Genomic DNA, 19,963 nt, shown 5'->3' with positions numbered 1-19,963 from the left:
CGTCGGTACTCCAGACGTCCTTCTGGGCTGTCTGTGGGAGGTGCCGAACGGGCAGGAAGTGCCGGTATTTACGGATGTTGTGTTTCCCAATTGCTCAATGTGGCGCCCTGACGTCATCGAGGCGCGCCTTACGCTCATGGGAATTGTAGTTCATATATTTGCGGTGGCTGAGAACTATAGCACAGCGTGAATCGATGTATTAAGATCAAGGTTTTATGTGCTATCCTTCCAGAATCCCAACAACCGATTCAATTGTATAAAGAAATATTAGTTCTACAATAGTAGCTCGAGGAACAGAACATTGCGCTGCGGCTTAGGTAAAAGATGATTTAAATATATTTAGTCTGGTCATTACACAGTGTCATTATATGAACACTTATAAACATGATTCTAACGTATGAGTGAATCATTTGTCTCATGGTCTATGTGTATGCCCGCATTGAATTCAGAACGAGGATACTTTCTTCATGACAGAGAAATCTGTTTTGTCAAAGCAAACAACCTGAATTAAGAATTAAGGACTCCTGAAAACTTTATAAAGACATCCACGGAATGTCTTCGTTCAGTCCTTCTTTATCCGTCCGGAGCTTGTGTACCCATTTCTGTTCACGTCTAAACAGGAACATCTTTGTATCTGTAATGTGTGTGGGTATTAGAGGTTGTTCTAACACTGTCCAGTGTAGATCATTAGGCGTATGCCTTATTTGCAGAAAATGATTAGTGAGTCTTGTTGACTGTCTTGAACACCGAATGGAGCTTTTGTGTTCGGTGATACGTGTCTTTACCTTCCAAGTCGTCATGCCCACATACCTTTTTTGGCATGGGCATGTGATCAGATAGATTAGATTGGAGCTATTACAATTGGTGAATCTGCGTTGTTCCCATGGGCGATCTGTACCAAATCTATAGTCTGTGATCTAGTGGTATTGGGACATACTGCGCAGTTACCACAGGGGTGATGCCCGGTAGCTGCCGGCATGTCCCACAGGGTACCCAGTGCTCTTGGTAAGTCATCTTTAGGCCGGGTATGCACAAGTTTGTCCTTTAGACTTCGCCCCCTCTTGAACGCAAAAAGAGGAATCTGAATGCCATCTGTTCCCGTATTCAGAATACTCCAATGTTTTTTCACTATTCGTTGAATACTATTAGACTGTGTCGTAAAAGTACTCACAAATGTCATGCGATCTTGTTTTGATTTAGATGGTGAGACCTCCAATAACCCCTCTCGGTTATTATTTGAGGCTCGTTTCTTGGATCTGCGAACTAACTGTCTAGGGTATTCTTTGTGCAAAAGATCTTGTTCTAAACTTCCTGCATGTTGTTCAAAGCTGTGTCGTGTGGAACAATTCCTCTGAATCCGCAAAAATTGCCCAAAGGGTAGATTTTCCCTCAGGGACTTTGGATGACAACTATTGTAATTCAATAGTGAGTTCCGTGCCATAGGTTTACGGTAGAGTTCGGACGCCAACCCCGTGGGTGTTGAGGTTATGAGCAGGTCCAGGAAGGCCAAATGTGTCCTATTGTATTCTATGGTGAACTTTAGGAACTGGTTCCTGCCGTTCAACCATTCATGGAAATCGGCTAGTTCTGCCTCGCTCCCTCTCCATATCACCAGGACATCATCTATATACCGTTTCCACAGACGTAATTTGTCTGTGAAAGGGTTGGTCTCAGAGAAGATGTGATCTGATTCGAACTTGTGGACATATAGATTTGCTAGGGACGGGGCAAAAATACTGCCCATGCTGGTCCCGCTCACTTGTAAATAAAGAAAATCTTCATAACGAAAAAAGTTTTCAGTCATCGCTAGGTTAGCCAGTGACATTATCAGTTTTACTGGTGTGATGGAATCCAGTTGTCTCGCTGTTAGAAGTGCCTCCACCACCTCTAGTGTTTATAACTGGGGGATCGAGGTGTAAAGACTCTCTACGTCAAGTGACACCAAGATGTCTGTGCTCTCATCGAAGGCGATATCTGGTAGGAGCCTCAGTACATCCTTAGTGTCCTTGAGGTAAGTCGGCATTTCGCTCACCATTGGTTTAAGAAATACATCCACGAATGTTGATAATGGTTCTAATAACGAGCCGATCCCTGAGATAATGGGACGGCCCGGGGGTGGTCGTTGTGGCTTGTGTATTTTGGGTAAATGGTAGAAATAGGGAACTCTAGGATTCACACTGCATAGAAATTGCCCTTCTTTGGCTGTTATCCAGCCCTCACTTAGGGCTTCTTCCACAATTTGCTTGATTTCTCTGGTGAGTCTCTCGGTAGGATCTAGTGATAGTTTGCGGTATGCTCTGGTGTTATTGAGTTGGCGAAGGCACTCTGCCTTATAGGCATCTGCATCGAGCAGCACAATCGCCCCGCCTTTGTCCGCCGGTTTAATAACCACGGACTGATTATTGGACAAGTTCGTAATAGCCTCTTGTTCCTTTCTCGAGAGGTTGTGGAAAGGTCTATGTTCTTGTAGAAAAAGTTTTTTCAGATCAGCATCCACCGCTTCCTCAAAGGTCAGCACCTTTGCCGGGAGACCTATGGTAGTAGGGTTAACAGTGGAAGGTCTTTGAAGACCTGTGTTCACCACTCTAGTTGTTATCTCACCGGGACTTTGTTGTTTTTGGGCAAAGAAATAGTGTAGCCTAATTTTTCTATAAAGTTTGCCCATTTCTATCTGGGTGACAAAGGGATCACTTCTATTGGTAGAAACAAAGCCGAGGCCTTTATTAAGTACCTGTTCTTCAATTGTAGTAAGCTGGTACGAACTGAGATTGATCACAGTGTTGGACCTGTCGACGTCTCCGCTTGGTCTTGGCCGATAACCTTCCCGCTCCTCAAACCCATCGTTTGGGGGGGCAAGTTCCAACGTACCTGGCCCTGTTGGGCTGTCCGTTGTCGGCCCCGTGTTCTCCGGCCAGATCCTAAAAAAGGCTGTTGGTTGTAGGTTTGGAAAGATTGGTTTGGATCATAAAGTCCAATTAGAGGGGGGTACTGGGGGAATGATGGAGGTCCCCAGGGGGACGGTTGCCACCATGGTGGGGGCCCGGTAGGCGGCCCGAATTGTTGGCCATAACCCCTCCAGTTTCTCCTGTTATTCCCTCGCCCTCTACCTCTATGTGGCCCTGGGGTGCCTCCTTGGTTGGAAGTGTCAGAGTCACTTGATCCAGTATCCGAACTCGAAGTGCCATAGTTGGACCCTCCTTTATGAGTGTTCTTATTGAATACTGGTGGAGAGTAGTCATCACTCGTGTATGGATATATCTTGGTCATACTAAAATTAGCCAGATCTTTTTTAAACTTCTCTAATTTGGTAAACAAGATCGAATCACGAAACTCTTTACTCGTCTTGTTGCCTTCCTCTTGTTTCTTAGAGAATCCCTTACTTGTTGACATAGTGGCCTTAATCTGACCTTCTAAGTTTTGAATTTCCAAGAGAATTTTATCCGCTGTTTTTTTCGCTGTTTTGATGATTAACACCAACCAGTCGCGGGTGCATCTCCACGCTATCAGATACCAATCTCTCAAGAAATCCTTATCATCCAGAAATAGTCGTGGTGCATTATTTACTATGAGCCCAGTTGGGGCGCAATTCCCACGCAGGTATTCCGCCATTATTGTCCCATGCACACATACTCTAGCCTGGTTCTTCTTTAGTACGAGGACTTTTGTCCAGCCGTCCTTGTTGTTGGTAGTAGTGATGATAGAGGGCTGTAGCACCTTGGTCGTTAAATATTCCCTCAGACCCCCCCTTTTGTAAGCATTGTGATGATTGAATGTCCTCCGCCTGGTTTGTGAGTTTGGCCCTGGTGTATGATTCTGAAGGTGGGTGGGATGACTGTGAAAATGTCTGAGTTGGAGGCTGGTTTGAGCCATATTTCGGTCAGGAAGTGAAGGCTGGGTGTGTTGCTATTGAGGTTCTAGATTTCAGTAGAGTGTTTTCTGAGGGATTGGACATTAAGAAACATGGTAGACAGTTGGTGTGGAGTGGTGGCGTGCACTGGTTTCCTGGAGGTGGTGGTGTCGGCATCGGAGGTGTCGCAGGTGAAATTGCAATGGGTGCAGGAGGAATGTCCTACCTTATTGCTGGGGGATGCACATCAGCAACGTGTTTACCAGTGTGTGTTGTTGAGGTCGCAGAGGATGGAGGCTGCGATGTTGAAGTGGATGGGTGTGGAGACAGGGTTCCTGGGCTTGCTTTTTGCGTGCCCGCTGCGAGCTCGAGCTGCGGTCTGGATTTAGAAGGTCCCAGGATTGGCAGGGCTTACATTGTTGGGAAGAACGGCAAGTGGGAAAACTCAGGAAGCGTCAATGTTATTTGGTCAAAAGGCAGCAACTGAACCAGGCTGAAACAACCAGGAATTGAAGGCCAATGCAAGTGGCAAGCTAGGTGCCGACTAGTGTGGCTGCGATGCTGCCCACATTAAGCAGGTCCAGGAGTGGGCAGGGCTTCTGGTGGTGGGAAGAATGGTGAGTGGGAAAACCCATGCAATTGCTGGGTCACTTGGCCGAAAGGCAGCAACTGGATCAGGCTGGAACAAGCAGGAACTGGAGGTTACAGCAATCTAGGTGCCCAGGAGCCTACTAGAACTCCTAAAGACCGCTCCAGACTGCTTCATTTACGTTGGAGTTCCACCAATATCCAAGACCATGGGTGGGTCTCAGAAATGCTACCTATCTGTAATCAGTCTGAATTCACTAAGAGGCCTGCATGCAACACTCGGCCCTCCTATGGCTGACTGCAAGACAACAGAGTAGGCAGTGCGGCTTAGCCAACGGATGGCTAAACACCTCAAGAAGCAGCAGCGACATGTGGGCGCCCGTAAAGCACGGTGTGCATGCTATTCGGCAACTCCTGTTGCTGGTGGGCCCGCCATCTTCTGTGGGAAGATTCGCTCTGCTGACATCATGAATGTGGGAGAGCTCGAAGCTCGAAGCAAATTACCTCCCAGTCCCTGACCCAGAATTGAATCATAAAATACATATAAGCTAATAAGGTCATAAATCATACCCTCCAGGTTTATCAGCAGCAGAGATATTTCACCTAAAATTAAACTTCGGTGTTGGCATCAAAGTTAATTGTTCTGCTCAATAAAAGGGGGTGGGTATAAAAACAATCTGAGGAAGGAATAAGCAAGACCACAATACACTGTATTCAAAATAATCCTTTTAATTCATGAAACAAATATTTTCAGCAGACATTGCCTTTATGAGCGGATGCGGCATTACCTGACTTTTTTCTAATATTGTCATATGTGGGAAAAGACTAAACAAAACACAGGTTGAAATAAACTTAATCCAAAATGACTTCTAAATTTAATTTTATTGTGATGAAGCACATACCTAGCCCCAAAAGGACTCATGTTTTCATAAAATAGAATAGTAAAAGTATACAATAAATGGTCTAAGACCAGTACATCATTGTTTGCTTCCAGATTAGCTGTTTTCTTCAACTCTCTTCTGGCAAGATTGATCTTTATGGCGAGTTTCCACCACATAGTTTTGATGTTCATGGATGGCCAGCTTTTGGGCTTATACACAGATTTAACGAACTCTGAAAGGATAATAAAGCCATGAATTAGATCTTTTTTCAAGGGGTGTGCTGCCTTAAAAATACAGCAATATCATAAGTTTTGTATAGTCTGGCATTTGTTTATGGTGAGTGGTCACAGGAGCATGGGTGATACTAAGTGAGAAGTCATGTTGGAGGTGGAGAAAGGAAATTTCCCTTTCTGAGCGGTGATAGAGAAACTAGTAGAAGCAGAAGATCAATCCCATAGTTGAAAGGTATCGCCAGAGATAGTTGATGTGCAAAGCATACTATTTCACTTTTTGATGTTCAGAAGGGGAAAGAGTAGCTTTCCAGCTGTGTCCTACATGGGCCCAATTGTTAGACAGAAAAACGGCTTTAGAGACTGTTAACAGACTGCCCTAGTGGCAAGTATGGTTCTGAAAAGGATCCACACCCAAGTTGTAAAACAGGGCTGCATATCTGCAGAGAGCGGCTGCTGCACAAGTGTGAGGTAATGCTTGGAGCAGTGTGTGGCATCGGTGTGGTTTGCTGTCACCAGACTTCACGTTAGAGACATTTTTCTGGGACCAGAACAGGCCTGCTCATTTGGAAACAACTATTTAAGAATGGAAAAGAAATACAAAACAACAGTAGAATCATCATGTGCTAATTAATTATGCTATAGGAACCACATGTGCTAAAATGTTTAACATTTCATGTGCATTACTGATTTTTCACACAGCTCAGACATAAGTGTAATAAACACATTTGAATTACCTTATTAAATATCAACCTTCTCTTCATCAAGGGCAGTTGTTCCATCATGGACCTTGGTAACAGCCTGGGAATTTTCTTTTGGTAAAAATGTATATCTCACTCAAACTAGTGAGGAAACTTGCACTGTCCCGAACATACTTGACCTCTTCCGACAGATTGCGGCATGTTCTCGCTGTGATAAGGTCATTTATGTACTAGGAAGTTCAGTGGAATCTTTCATCAGCTCCGGCACACCAGCCTGCAGCAAGCCACATGAAGTACTAACATACACAGCATCATATCTCAAACATAATGTAAAAATATAAAGTGGTAATCTGTGGATAGTCATTTGACACCTAGAGCTGGCACACTTAACAGTGACATAAATGATTATTTAAACCAATCAAAATAAAAGTAGATATTTCTGAAATATATCCACAATAATACTTTCAGACTGTAACACAGAAATAATATACCCCAAAAAATAAAGCAAGTCACCCTTTGTATTACAAATTATCCTTTGAGTATTATTGATGATGTTGAGGAGTTTTTGTAGAATGGTTTGACTTTGTCATTGCAGACTGCTGCATGCAAATGACGTAAAGCCCTCTTCTTTCTGCATGTGCCCCATAACTATGCTATAATAGAAAAAATAGTAGTTTAAAGTAAGCAGATGCAGGGAACACAAACATTTTTGGGCTGTACAGGTGAAGGGTGGAAAAAAGTGTTATGGATTCGGTTGTTGTGAGATATATCTCTGACCATTAGTTGTCATCTATCTGGTCAAAATAGAATATCCTTTACTTACTTTTAGACAGTCGTTCTAGAGATTGTACACCTCTCACTTTTGCTTAAAAAAGTATACTCTTCTTTCATAAAGGAAGCGATGCAAGCAGAGAAATAGTTATTCTCTCCATTAATGATTGATGAGTCATACATAATATCCGTTGGGAACAAGCATCTTTATCCCAGTGTGAAATTATGCACTTTAAGTTACCAAATAACAATAGTCCTCCCAGTTTTGAAAAGAGGGGAAGAAAGAGAAACCAGTGAAAATAAAACCAATCTTATGCAACTATTTGATTGTACATTTTAAAAGTGCTTTACATTTCAGACAATTAATGCAGTACATTTATTCTGTATTAAAAGAAAGAAGTACATCCTAAAAAAGGATGCCATGGTCTCCATGCAAAGTAGAATAGGGATGCAGGCTTATTCTATGCAATTAAATTGAATTCACATAATTCTAAATCCCAGCTTACGTGATGGTTGCCATTCCTAATGCTTGCAAACTGGTCTTGATGGGGAGTAGTATGGTTCACATCAGTGACCACAGCAGCATAAAATTCACTGTAGGGCAGGTCATTTGATGATGAATGCAGCCATATCTGGGCGTTGAAACACTGAAGGGCCATTCACAAAGTGCAATTTGTAATATGTTTTGTAGTACTACAAAACGCAGTTCACAGAACTATGTGCAAGGTTTATGGCTCTCCTATCTTTTCTGTGCAGAGTTCTACTCCTCCACCCACAATCCAACCGCAGATTCTCAGCACACAAATATTCATTTTAGTAGTAAATGTGTGAAGGACAGAGAGGAGTGGCTGGATAATGGGAAATACTACGGAGGGGGGTAATTGCATGCCTAAGGAGGGGTAAAGGGGTTACAGCAGGGACGTATAACCCCCATTTTGGCCCTGCGAGCACTCTACTAGACGTGAGCATAGGCCAGGGGCACTGAGACACAAGATGCCTTGTAACTTGCTCCTCTTACCATTGTCAGGAATTGTCAGGAATGCAGGTAAGGACAAGTCCTGGCACTTCCGACCTATCAAAATGCCTACTCCTGGACAAAAAGATGAAAGCCGGCCTTGCTGCTCAGATACAATATAGAAGAGTGGTCTAATTAGGACAGGAACAGTATTTCACTGGCACCACCAGTAATGTTAAGTACTGTCAATTCATTGACTGGTATTTCTTCCCCCCCCCTATCTGTGAAGCACTTTCTGCATCCAACTTTGTAAAACTGATAAAGATTTGTATTATCTGAGCTCGACTGAGGAATATAAGCCTGAGGTTTACAAAACATATATTTGTATATGAAAGTTTTATATTAAATAATCGAATATATAACCCATTATTGGCAATGCATAGCATTTGTGTACAGATTTTTTATCAAATATATATCTGAAATTCTCATTACTTAAATTGCATTTGACAGCTGACACCAAGGCGGCCACTGCACACTGAATTGATCACCCTCTTACAGAAAAGAACCAAGGAGCATAGCGGCACACAATTAGATAGCAAAAAGGAGCTTAATTAGATTAACAACATATAAAGGGAGAGTGTGAAATATGGTAGGAATAAAGAATTTGTGATGAAAAGATGGCGAAACAATAGAAATTGAGGGAAAAGAGTTACAAAAGGTATAATGAAAAAGTATGGGAGAATTAAGGGTCGAGACTGGAAAAAAAGGTGACTGAATGAGTTTCAAACCTCATCTCTTTTGTAGTTATCCAGTCCCGATGTTTTAATGTCTGGAAATGTTACCTAAATTATATATGCAATATACTTAAACTGCAAGGATGTTCAGCCAGCCCTTTTCTTCTACTAGCCTGTTGATGTAATTTACATTTTTGTCCCACCCATTGCAGCATTCAAAGCGAGTAGAGGGTCAGCTCACTTCATCCAATAGCTAACATCACAGTGACATTATTCTTCCCTTTCATACGTAGCACATTGTGAAACGCAGTAGTGCCTTTCAGTACCAGCAACTACTTTAGCAAGTGTGCTATCAGAGAACATAAAATATATTTGCTTTTAGCTTTTTTTGACTGACAAGAGCCCAGCAGCTTCCCCAACAATAGTGCTTTGCAAAAGCCAATTAAAAATAAAACTGACAAAGCTTAAAGGCTGGCAGCTAATGTCAGGCGTATTTGCTTTGCCAACTATGGTTTCCCATTGCATTCTGTACTATAGTCACAGTTTTATAATGGGATAAACATGAGTACAAAGTGCAGAAAGCAAAAAACGTGCATGTGCGACATGGACGTGAGAAACACATGAGCAGTGCTAGGTTCACAAACAGGCTGTAGAAAACAATGCCACCACAAGCAGTGGGTGCAGGTCTGCAGCAAGTGTCCTGACACATGGTGTATTCAGTAGGTTTGGAGAAAAAATAATTGTTTCTTGTTTCTCCAGAGGCTGCTGGTAGCACCTACATAAATAACCACTTTGCAAGAGTGCCATGTGGTGGGTTCCATGTGCTACAGTAAACTTTTTCTTTGCCTTTTCTCCCAATTACCCTTTCCTAATCATCAGTCATTGAGGTGCTCAAAGAAAACCACACAGAAAAGCTTTTTGTGCCATTTTTCTAGCACTGGTCAGAACGAGAGGGGTTTTCAACACTAAAATATTAAGAATGTTAAAGTAAGGTGACACTGGATAAAACACATGAAATCTGGGTTGCTACTTTGTAGAGGGAGGGTTGGAGGAGGCAGCTGGTGGATAGTGCAGGTGTTATGCCTATTTCGTACAGGGTGCGAGTGTGCTGTTCGTGGGGAAAGTATACATTCGTTCAGTGTCAGGAGGTTCTTGGGGTTATCTATGTATGCTGAACAATGCCTTTCAACTTCTGTTTTACCTCTGGCCAAATAGCGCTAAAGAGGTAGCAGAAAGCATAAAATATGTGAAGGTGAGCAACAAACAGCAAGTAAGATGTTTTCGATAGAACACTGGAGAAAATCGATCTAAAAATCATGTAGGCCAAAATAGTTTAACACGTTAATAACCACTTCGACATCTACAAAGATATTTTCACAAAACATATGATGGCAGACATTGGCATTTAAAATACTTGATAGCATAGTGGGGGGACCCAAACAGCTGGGAGGTTGACTTTGTGAAAAGGGGAGCAGGAACAGCCGGGACTTTGTGACTGATACCTCCCCTTACCACTGGCAAAACTGAATATCAGCACGTCTGCAAGGCTAAGGGCACAAGTAAGGCGCATGGTTCTAAACCCGTTGCGTGATTTAGTATAATGTCAGTCCAATAAACGTGACACTCACAGCTTCGCAAGAATCGAGGTACCAGTGGTAAGAGGAATGAATGGACACAATACACACCAGGCATGTACCGCTGGTTGTTCCGTAAAATGCTAAAAATGTATCAGTCCCAGCTCACAAAGCCAGCAGTGACCGAAGAATAACTTTGTAAACAGCGCAGCCTATGTGAGGTGGGAAACAGACGTGCTACTGATAGAGTGAGTCTCAAATTGTGGTAGATAGATGTGACCTAAACAAAAAGCCACAGGACTTCATTGTGAAAACCGTACTGTTGTACCTTCAGAATCCTTTTGTTTCCTTTTTCTTGTAAAGGGTTCCTTGTTAACGTATGCATAGTATTTCTTCCCCTTCCACTCTAGCTTTCCCTACGTCACTATAGCCTTCAACCTACTATTTCTGTGACGTCACATAGCCCAATCGACTTGCCGGCGACCCTTCATCCTGACCAGTCCCTCACTTGTGTCCTCGCCTGTGGGCCATTTATTTTCAGTTTTATATAAATTCTTAATGAAATCTATTATTGGCATGCCCCTACTGCTTTCCTACAACAATTTGGCGACGAGGGTCAACAAACTAACGGCCCACGGACTATACTGAAGGACAGAAATCATCTCTGCGTACTTCGGAAGCCAGAACATCATGAATGGAGCGCATGTACGTTGGATGAATATTTATGAGCAACAAAGTAAGCGCGTACCTAAAAATGATGCATGGCGCTGAAAGACTATCGTGAGTGCACAGCGAAGATGAAATCCTGTCAGGAAGGGTTGCTCGAGCACGGCAGTGACGTAGGCGAGAAATCCAGGATTTCAATTGGATGTAAGCCGAGAGACGTCACGCGCAAATTAACGTGCGCCCATTTTGTGAACTGTGAGGAGAGTGAAAATTGAAGCTGAGAGGAATTTGAATAGAAAAACAAACGCAGATGATTTACACAGTTAAAAGGCTGGCAAGAGGGCAAGGCAAGCTATAAGTTTAACGCAGCAAACTTAAAGGTTTATAATTTAACATATAAATAAGTGTGAGAAAGTAAAAGCAATTTATAACAAAAATATATATATAAATTGAGGAATAAGACGAAAAGATGTGGCACAAAGTAACAATATATGTGTGCCTCCCCACTTCTTGGATGAACCAGGAAAACCACCAATGAAGTGGAAAAGCTGGCTAAGAGCTTTTGAAAATTATATCATATCAATTGATGGCAAACAATATGACGCTGAAAGAAAAAAAGCTTTACTTTTTGTCCTCCTTGGAAATGCAGGACAAGAAATATTTGATAGTCTCCCAGAGTATGAAAGTCCACCCGGTGTATTTATTCCATTAAATGAATACCAGGAGGCGATTAAAAGACTTGAAAAACAATTTTCAGAGGAAAGTAATGTGATGGTTGGCAGGCATAAATTTGCCCTAAGGAAACAAAAAGATGAAGAAACAATTGAGGAATATATTGCAGCTTTGCGCGTTCTAGCTAAAGATTGCGAGTACGAACAAATGACTGACATTTACATAAGGGATCAACTAGTGTTCTATTGTTACTCTAAAAAAATACAAGAAAGACTGCTTGCATGTAGAAATCCAACATTGCAAGAAATAGTGGACATTGCGAAGGGCATAGAAAGGTCATTAATTTCTACGAAAGAACTGTCTAATGCAAGTACTAATTCTAATGTTTTTTACCTACAGGAAAAGAAAAAGATTGAGGAGAGGGCCTGTGACAAAAGTAAGAATAACAAGAAAACTGAAGGTAAATGGTTAAGTTGCTTCAGAAGCGGCTCAAATGAGCATTTAGCAGATTGTAAAACATGCCCTGCTATAGGTAAAAAAATGCATGAAATGTAGAAAATATGGTCATTTAACTACATTATGTAAGACAAAAATGAATTTCAGTCAGATAAAAGTGAATGCCATAAATGATTTTGAAGAAGAAATGTATGCCAATATTGTGTTATCTGTGGATATAGTCGATGGTAAGGTAAAAGGACCGATAGGGGATGTTCTCATATTAGTGATATTGAATTAAAAGTTACTGCCGATTCAGGATCACCATTAACAGTAATTTCTGATGGTAAACCAACGCAACTTTTACAACGCAGTACCTTTACAACGCAACTTTTACAACGAAAGTCGTTACAACGACTTGCGCTGGGGGGTGCTCTAGGATAGGGAATAGTTAATTTACTATCCAAAACCTTCCCTACTATCCACGGGGACTGGAGTTGCAATAGTAAATTAAACTATTCACTATCCAGCACCCCCCAACGCAAGTCGTTGTAACAACTTGCGTTGTAAAAGTTGCGTGGTAAAGGCATGCGTTGTAAAAGCATACGTGGTAATGACATACATCAATTTCGGATATTATATTTGAAGAAAAATTGAAGAATGTTGAATTAAACGAAACTGATGTCAACCCAAAAGCTTTTGGGGAATTCGATATAGATATGGTGGGCTACTTCAATGATATCCTTACATTCAAAGGAAGAATGATTAAAAATAAAATGTATGTAGCTGTACGAGGACGAAATTGAATTGGATGGAAAGATTTGGCTAAGCTTAAAGTTATTTTGAAACCAGGAGCAGAAGACCCTATCATTCTAGATGAGGAGTATGTAAGTACCATTAAAATTGAAGAAAAATGTGAAAATTGAGAAAGCTTCTTAGAAAATCACAAAGATATTTTTAAGGATGAAATAGGATGTGTAAATTAATCTAAAGGAAGGGGCTATACCTGTGGCACATAAGGTAAGAACAATTCCATTATCCATTAAGAATGAACTTAAGATGCTTCTGGAAAGGTTGTGTAGCGAGGGAGTCATAGAAGCAACTGATTCTTCGGAATGGGTGTCAGCAATAGTTGTTTCTAAGAAAAAGAAAAGAGGAGAGATCAGATTGTGTGTTGACCTTAGGTCTCTCAATAAAAAAAAATTGTTAATTGCCACCCGTTACCAAAAATCCAAGAAATACTAACATCAATTGTAGGGTCAAAATATTTCTGGCTGATAGACTTGAAATCAGGGTATCTTCAAGTGAGTTTGTATGATGAGTCCAGGAATTTAACTACATTCATAACCCCATTTGGGGCGTTCAGATACATAAGGTTGCCATTCAGATTAGCACCCGCTTCAAGTGTATTTCAAATACTGATGGACATTTTGTTTGGCGGAAATAAAGGCGTAGAAGCTTTTCAAGATGATATTTTGATACATACTAAAACAGAAAAAGAGCACTGTGAAATTTTAAATGAGGTTTTTCAAATACTGAAAGGGAAAGGCATGACGGTGTCCAGAGAAAAATGCAAGTTCATGCAAACAAATATTGAGTATTTGGGCCATGTGCTGTCTTCAGATGGAATAAAACCAAAAAATGACTTAGTAAAAGCAATAAGAGAAGCCCCAACAGCTGGTGATAAAGAGACCCGAAAATCATTCATGGGACTTAGTGAATATTACGCAAGATTTATAGAAGGATATGCAGACAATGTTGAGGCGTTAAGAAAACTAATACGTAAAGGTGAGAAATATCACTGGGGCAAGGAACAAGAGGAAGCTTTTGAGGATGTTAAAAACAGCATTTGCAAAGCACCTGCTCTACAACCATTTGATCCAACGTTAAAAAAACATCATAAGAGTTGACGCAAGTGCAAAAGGTATAGGTGCTGTGTTTTGCCAAAGGCAAGGGCAAAAAGAGAATAACATTGCATTTATCTCTAGAAAACTCAGTAATGCAGAGAAAAACTACAGTACCATAGAGAGGGAGACACTAGCTTTTGTATGGTCTGAAAAATTTTAAATGTATTTGTGGGGAAAGGAGTTTGAAATTGTCACTGACCATAAACCGTTGATTTACATGATGGAGGGATACGGTCGTGGTAACCAAAAAGCAAGTGCAAGACTAATAAGACTACTGTCCAAGTTACAAGAGTATAATTTCAAAATTCGGCACATAAAAGGAGGATTAAACTATAGAGCAGATTGTTTGTCAAGGTTTCCAGTAAATGACTGTGAGGAAGGAGTTCAAGACGATACAGAATGTGTAGTGGCACACATTGATGCCACAATTATATGTGATGGGTCCATCTCTGAGACAGAATGGATAAACAGTCAAAAGGAAGATGTCATCATAGAGAGTAGTTAACTATATAACTAATGTAAAGCCGCCAATAAGGAACCTAAATGCTGAACTGAAACCTTTCCAACAAATCTGCGATGAATTGACTATTCAGAACAGATTCCTTAAAAGACATGACTTGTTTGTGCCCCCCGTAAAATTACGGAAAAGACTAATACATCTTGCACATAAGGGGCACCCAGGAAGCACTGCAACAAAAAATATCTTGAAAAAATACTATTGGTGGCCAGGTATTAACAATGACGTTAATGACTATCTAGACAAACGTGAACAGTGCCTGAAAGCTGACAAGCATTGGAGAGTAAGTAAGGGTGAAATGTAATTGGTTGAAATACCCGCTGGACTATGGCCAAAAGTTGCTATTGACTTCTCGGGACTTTTTAATGCCTTACTAAATTATTGTACATATTTGGTTGTTTTAACTGATTAATACACTAAGTGGGTACATTATGATGTTATGCAAAATGTAACAACTGATGTTGTGATACAGTTTTTGAAGAAAATATGTGCGTAGGAAAGACAGCTAAGGTTTTAGTTTCAGACAACAGAACACAATTACTGTCTAAAAAAATTTATGATTTTTTGCAAACCCTGGAAGACAAGAGAAGACACCACTGTATAGCCCCAAATCTGGACAGGTTGGAAGAATGAATAGGTTCCTTAAGGAGGGAGTTCAGTTAGTGGTAGCATCTAATTTGCCCATTCGGGACTATATAAGAGAAAAGGTAAGCACGTACAATAACACCACCAATGGCATACCCAAATACACCCCATTTCACCTAATGAGAGGAAGGGAGTGTAACACAGCCCTTCTACCTCCTTTATACATCAGGAACTGTTCAGCAGCCCACCAGAAACTTTTAAAGTCCTAATAAATTAATTTCAAATATAGGAGCCACTATAAACACCTTTGTCAGGTAAATAAATACAATATCTCTTGCTTGATTTTGTGCAGATTACCTGATCTACATTTCGATAGCCAGCAACTCTTAGATACATCTTTTTCTAAACAGCGACTCGGAGATAACTACTTATTTAACAATTAGGCAATACGCACATAAAATTAAGCACTTTGATATTAAATCTCTAGCCCATGATGTGTGACACATCTGATTATCTGCTTTGGCAAAACTGTGTTTTCCACTATTATACTAGATCATTATCTAATCGAACATCTCTATTCACTCCTCGTTATGGACAAATATAGATGATGCAAAGACTTTGATCGGACTGATTACTACACGGATATTTTCATCAATACCCAATACCAACCACATATGGTAAGGATCTCTTTACTTTCACTTCCTTGCGCTATGTACAACCTAGTGAACCATGATTATATCTATCTCCAAAAATGCAGTCCTCTCTGGTGTTTCCATTAGATAGCTTAATTTCCACAAGGAAAATAAAATAATAATATTATTTAAAAAATATATATGCACTAGATGTACTAGATTTGTGAAAACAAGTTTCAATGTCAACCTAAAATAGTCACCCATATAAAATAACTGATCCCTAAAATTTAACTACCCCCACCCCATCTGAAATACAGAGGCCCGTACACCTTGTAATAAGCATAATAAGGGACATTCCCCCACATAATAAAAACAAAACAAAAACTTATTTTGTGTTGAACAAGGTGAGAACTTAATATCTCTGTATATAACCAGCTTCTTACTTTCTCTGGTCCACTATCTTCCCCAAAGTATTGTACTTTCCTTTTTGTATTTCTAACAATAATGAGTAATGGTGCGCACAAATATATGAAATGGCCATGTTCGATCTGAAGACATTTATGTATATTTTTGTATTATATTAGTCATGTATAATGAACTATCAAAAGCGGTACTTCACATGATATAATCTTTTTTCTGGCACTTTAGTTCAAGCCAAAACTTGAGTCAATGTATCAATCAAATGTACATTGTTAGCACACATACTAAATAGCTCTTTTAAAAAAAATGTTTTATCTACTTTTAGCTACAAGATGGTAGCGTCCTGAGGAAGACACTTAGGTGTTGAAACGCGTAGACGAAAACCATCTTTCCTTCAGATCATTGGGAACATCTACACACAAAACAATGCATATCTATTGCTTCTCTAATGAAATGAAAAATATTTTTATTGTTAACTGCTAATTTTGTCTATGTCATTGATTATCCTTATGACTATTTTTATCACTTTTATCAAATTAAATTTCTAAATGCTATTTTCTGTGCTTGATTTTTGTTATCATTTTCTATTTTAAATTGTTATTGCTTGAACCTTGCCAGTACATTTGTTTTTTGCCTGGGTACGTTACCTCTTCACATATTGTTTGCCCTGACCCAGGAAATCTACCTTTCTCAGGGGGTCCTTGTTTGTTACATATTGATACCCACGGTGCACCCGTGTGGGACTTGCTCATTTGTACCTCTGATGTACCGCATGCCATATATTCAAACTGTGCCCAACCGGTACTCATTGTAAATTGCTCTATGCTTCTCTTTCCCTAAAACCACTGCTTATCTGTGTTTTTTCATTTTCTCCCCAGACTTGGTTCTCTACCGACCTCAACACAAAATGGCCCAAATGCAGACCTTTGGTTTCTCTGACGAAGACTTTGCCACACTAGTTGGCACTAGTGTATCCTTCAGCAACAGTCTTGCATCTAATCCCAATAAGAACAGTGAGATAGATAAACTGTCCAACCTAAAGAAAAAACTAATCAGGATCGAAGCCCATGGTGAATTCATGCTCAACTACCTAAAGGCCGGTATTATCCCTATGGGACTTAGAGTCAGAAACATCCCTGGCCTCTTTGTAGATGTTAAATCTTTTCTACATAAATGGAGCATGATCGCCAGTAGGTGTTCTCGTGATCTCATGATCTTAATAATAGCTACATCAAAAGAACTAGCTTCGGCCCTATCAAAAGAGATAGAGGAATTGGAAGATAAAATAAAAAGATCAACCACAATTGAAGAAGCCGACAAACATCTAGAGATAGTTAAAAAGGACATTTTGTCATTCATGGAGTACCTAGCCAAAAGGAAAAATGACAAATTCACCAAAGATAAGAGATTCTACACTCTTGAACGAACATATCCCTACCTACGAGAAACGTTTTATAAACCAGATCAACATCAAGCAGAATCTAACTATAATTACCATAAAATCAATACATTTTCGGACTCCTCTGTCCCGGACTCTGAAGGAGAAGGGAACACTAATTATCATGAGGAAGGCCCCTATAACCCCCAGAGTGGACGCAGAAACATGCGCCAGTCTTTTTTAGGACACCGCGGTGCCAGAAGCGGACGCCAAAGAGTCAGGTTCCAATCGCAATCGAGAGGCCGATATCAGAACCATCAGTATCCCCAGGAACCTCATCACTACCTAGAGACCCGCAGCAAACAATACCAAAGAGAATGGATGTAATACCCATTTTCAACCTGTCTACGCACAATTTATGTGCTGCAGACAAGTCCCTCCTAACGAAAGGCCTGACATTTGTTCCCCACTTCAATGCTGACCTGTTTGAATTATACCAGGACATTCACTCTTTCTTTAGAAAGATCAGACTCAAAAAGTTCTATTCCAATAGGGAAGAGATAAATCAAGATGATAGAATTGAGAATATAGTATCTTTGCCGTCTACATTTACACCAACATTAGACCAGGTTGGCCCTGAAATGGCCATATTTGAAAAAGTAGTTTTAAACAGATTGGAACAAGCTCTCCAATGTATTCCTAAACCTAGATACAACATCTCGAAAGAAGAACATACTTCTCTAAATGAACTGAAAAACAATAAGTCCATAGTAATCAAATGTAGTGATAAAGGAGGAGGCATAGTGCTCATAGACTCTTTGAACTATCAAGCCAAAATGCTTAAAATGCTTGATGATCCCACCTTTTATAAAAAAATAACAATCAACCCCACAGAAAGGGTAATTAGAAAAATACACAAGGTAACGACAAAAGCTTTTAATGGAGGAATTATCAATAAAAAAGAGTACGAATTTTTAAACAAATCTGAGAAAAAAGTATCATGTATTTATGGAGTACCAAAAATACATAAAAACCAACAGGACCCCCCCTATCGTCCAATTGTCTGTACAATAGGCACTCCCACTGAAGCACTCTCGAAATATCTGGACAATATACTAAGACCCTATATACCACTGACGCCGTCCTATATTAAAGATACGGGGGACATCATAGTGAAGGTGGAAAACCTTCCCTTTAACTAACATATTGACCTTCTAGTAACTCTAGACGTAGAAGCGCTATATAGCAATATTCCCCAACTAGAAGCCATAAATGCAACCATGAGGTTCATCTATGAATACTCTGTACCATGCTCTAAACAATTCATCAATGAATGTCTATCTATAGTCCTTAAAGAGAATGTCTTCCAATTTAGCGATTACATGTATCTCCAAACTAAAGGCGTGAGCATGGGGGCAGCCATGGCTCCGTCAATAGCAAATATATACATGACCCTGTTTGAATCCAAACATATCCATAACGAAATGGCCCCTTTTTTCGAGTCTGTTTCCCATTGGTACCGATTTATTGATGATATATTTTTCATCTGGACCAATGGGGAACAGACTTTGCAGGATTTTCTGAGTTGGCTCAATGCCGCCGACACTAACCTGCGGTTCACCGCTCATATTGATCCCTTTCAAGTGGAAATTTTGGATATCTACATTAGGAATAATCTTAACAAACTGGAGGTAGACCTATATACAAAGCCGACAGCAAGGAACACTCTCCTACACTTTACAAGCTATCATCCTAGGAATCAAAAAGACAGTATTCCTTTCTCTCAATTTCTCAGAATAAGACGAAATTGTACAACTCTGAAGGACTATGACATTCAGTCAGTCACCATGAAGGAAAAATTCCTAGAACGAGGCTATCCTCATCGTCTCGTAAGGACAGCATACAAAAGAGCACAGTTTTATGACCGCGATGCTTTACTTAAATCACAAAAGCAGAAAGAAGAACCCAAGCTGGTGTGCATAACCAAACATTCTACTCTGGACGCCACAGTCAGACAAGTAATCAGTGCCAACTGGCACCTTCTGAACGTGGACGACACCCAGAAGAAACTACAAAAACCTATGTTTGCATATCGACGTAACAAAAATCTAAAAGATTTGATAGTACGATCCCGATACACAACACCAATCAAAAATCCCCCTTTTATACAAAAAACAATAGATGGAACAAACTCTGTCAGGGGCACCTCCCGATGTGGCTCCTGCCAATCATGTGATGGAATTCTCACAGGAGAATCATATGTCTTCAACAACTTTAACATTCAGGCCAAGGAATTATGGACCTGTAACACATCAAATATAGTGTATCTAATCATATGCCCATGTAATCTAGGCTATGTAGGGGAGACGTCGCGAACCATGAAAACGCGACTGACAGATCTGCCATAAAAACTTTGAAATACACTGCCCCCCTTGACAGTCATTTTTCTGAATTCAAACATAAACCGACA

The 19,963-nt window shown here is 40.3% G+C and overlaps 1 protein-coding gene across 1 annotated transcript in view; it reads right to left on the bottom strand.

The window, feature by feature from the left end:
- Positions 1–19,963, bottom strand: part of C9H14orf39 (chromosome 9 C14orf39 homolog) — a 1,496,166-nt gene that overhangs the window by 1,463,285 nt on the left and 12,918 nt on the right. The gene's annotated exons all lie outside the window — the stretch shown is intronic.

Source organism: Lissotriton helveticus, chromosome 9, assembly GCF_964261635.1.
Source record: "Lissotriton helveticus chromosome 9, aLisHel1.1, whole genome shotgun sequence".
Classification (NCBI taxonomy): Eukaryota; Metazoa; Chordata; class Amphibia; order Caudata; family Salamandridae; genus Lissotriton; species Lissotriton helveticus.
Note: the sequence above shows the minus strand (reverse complement) of the source record. Positions and strands in the feature narration are given on the sequence as shown.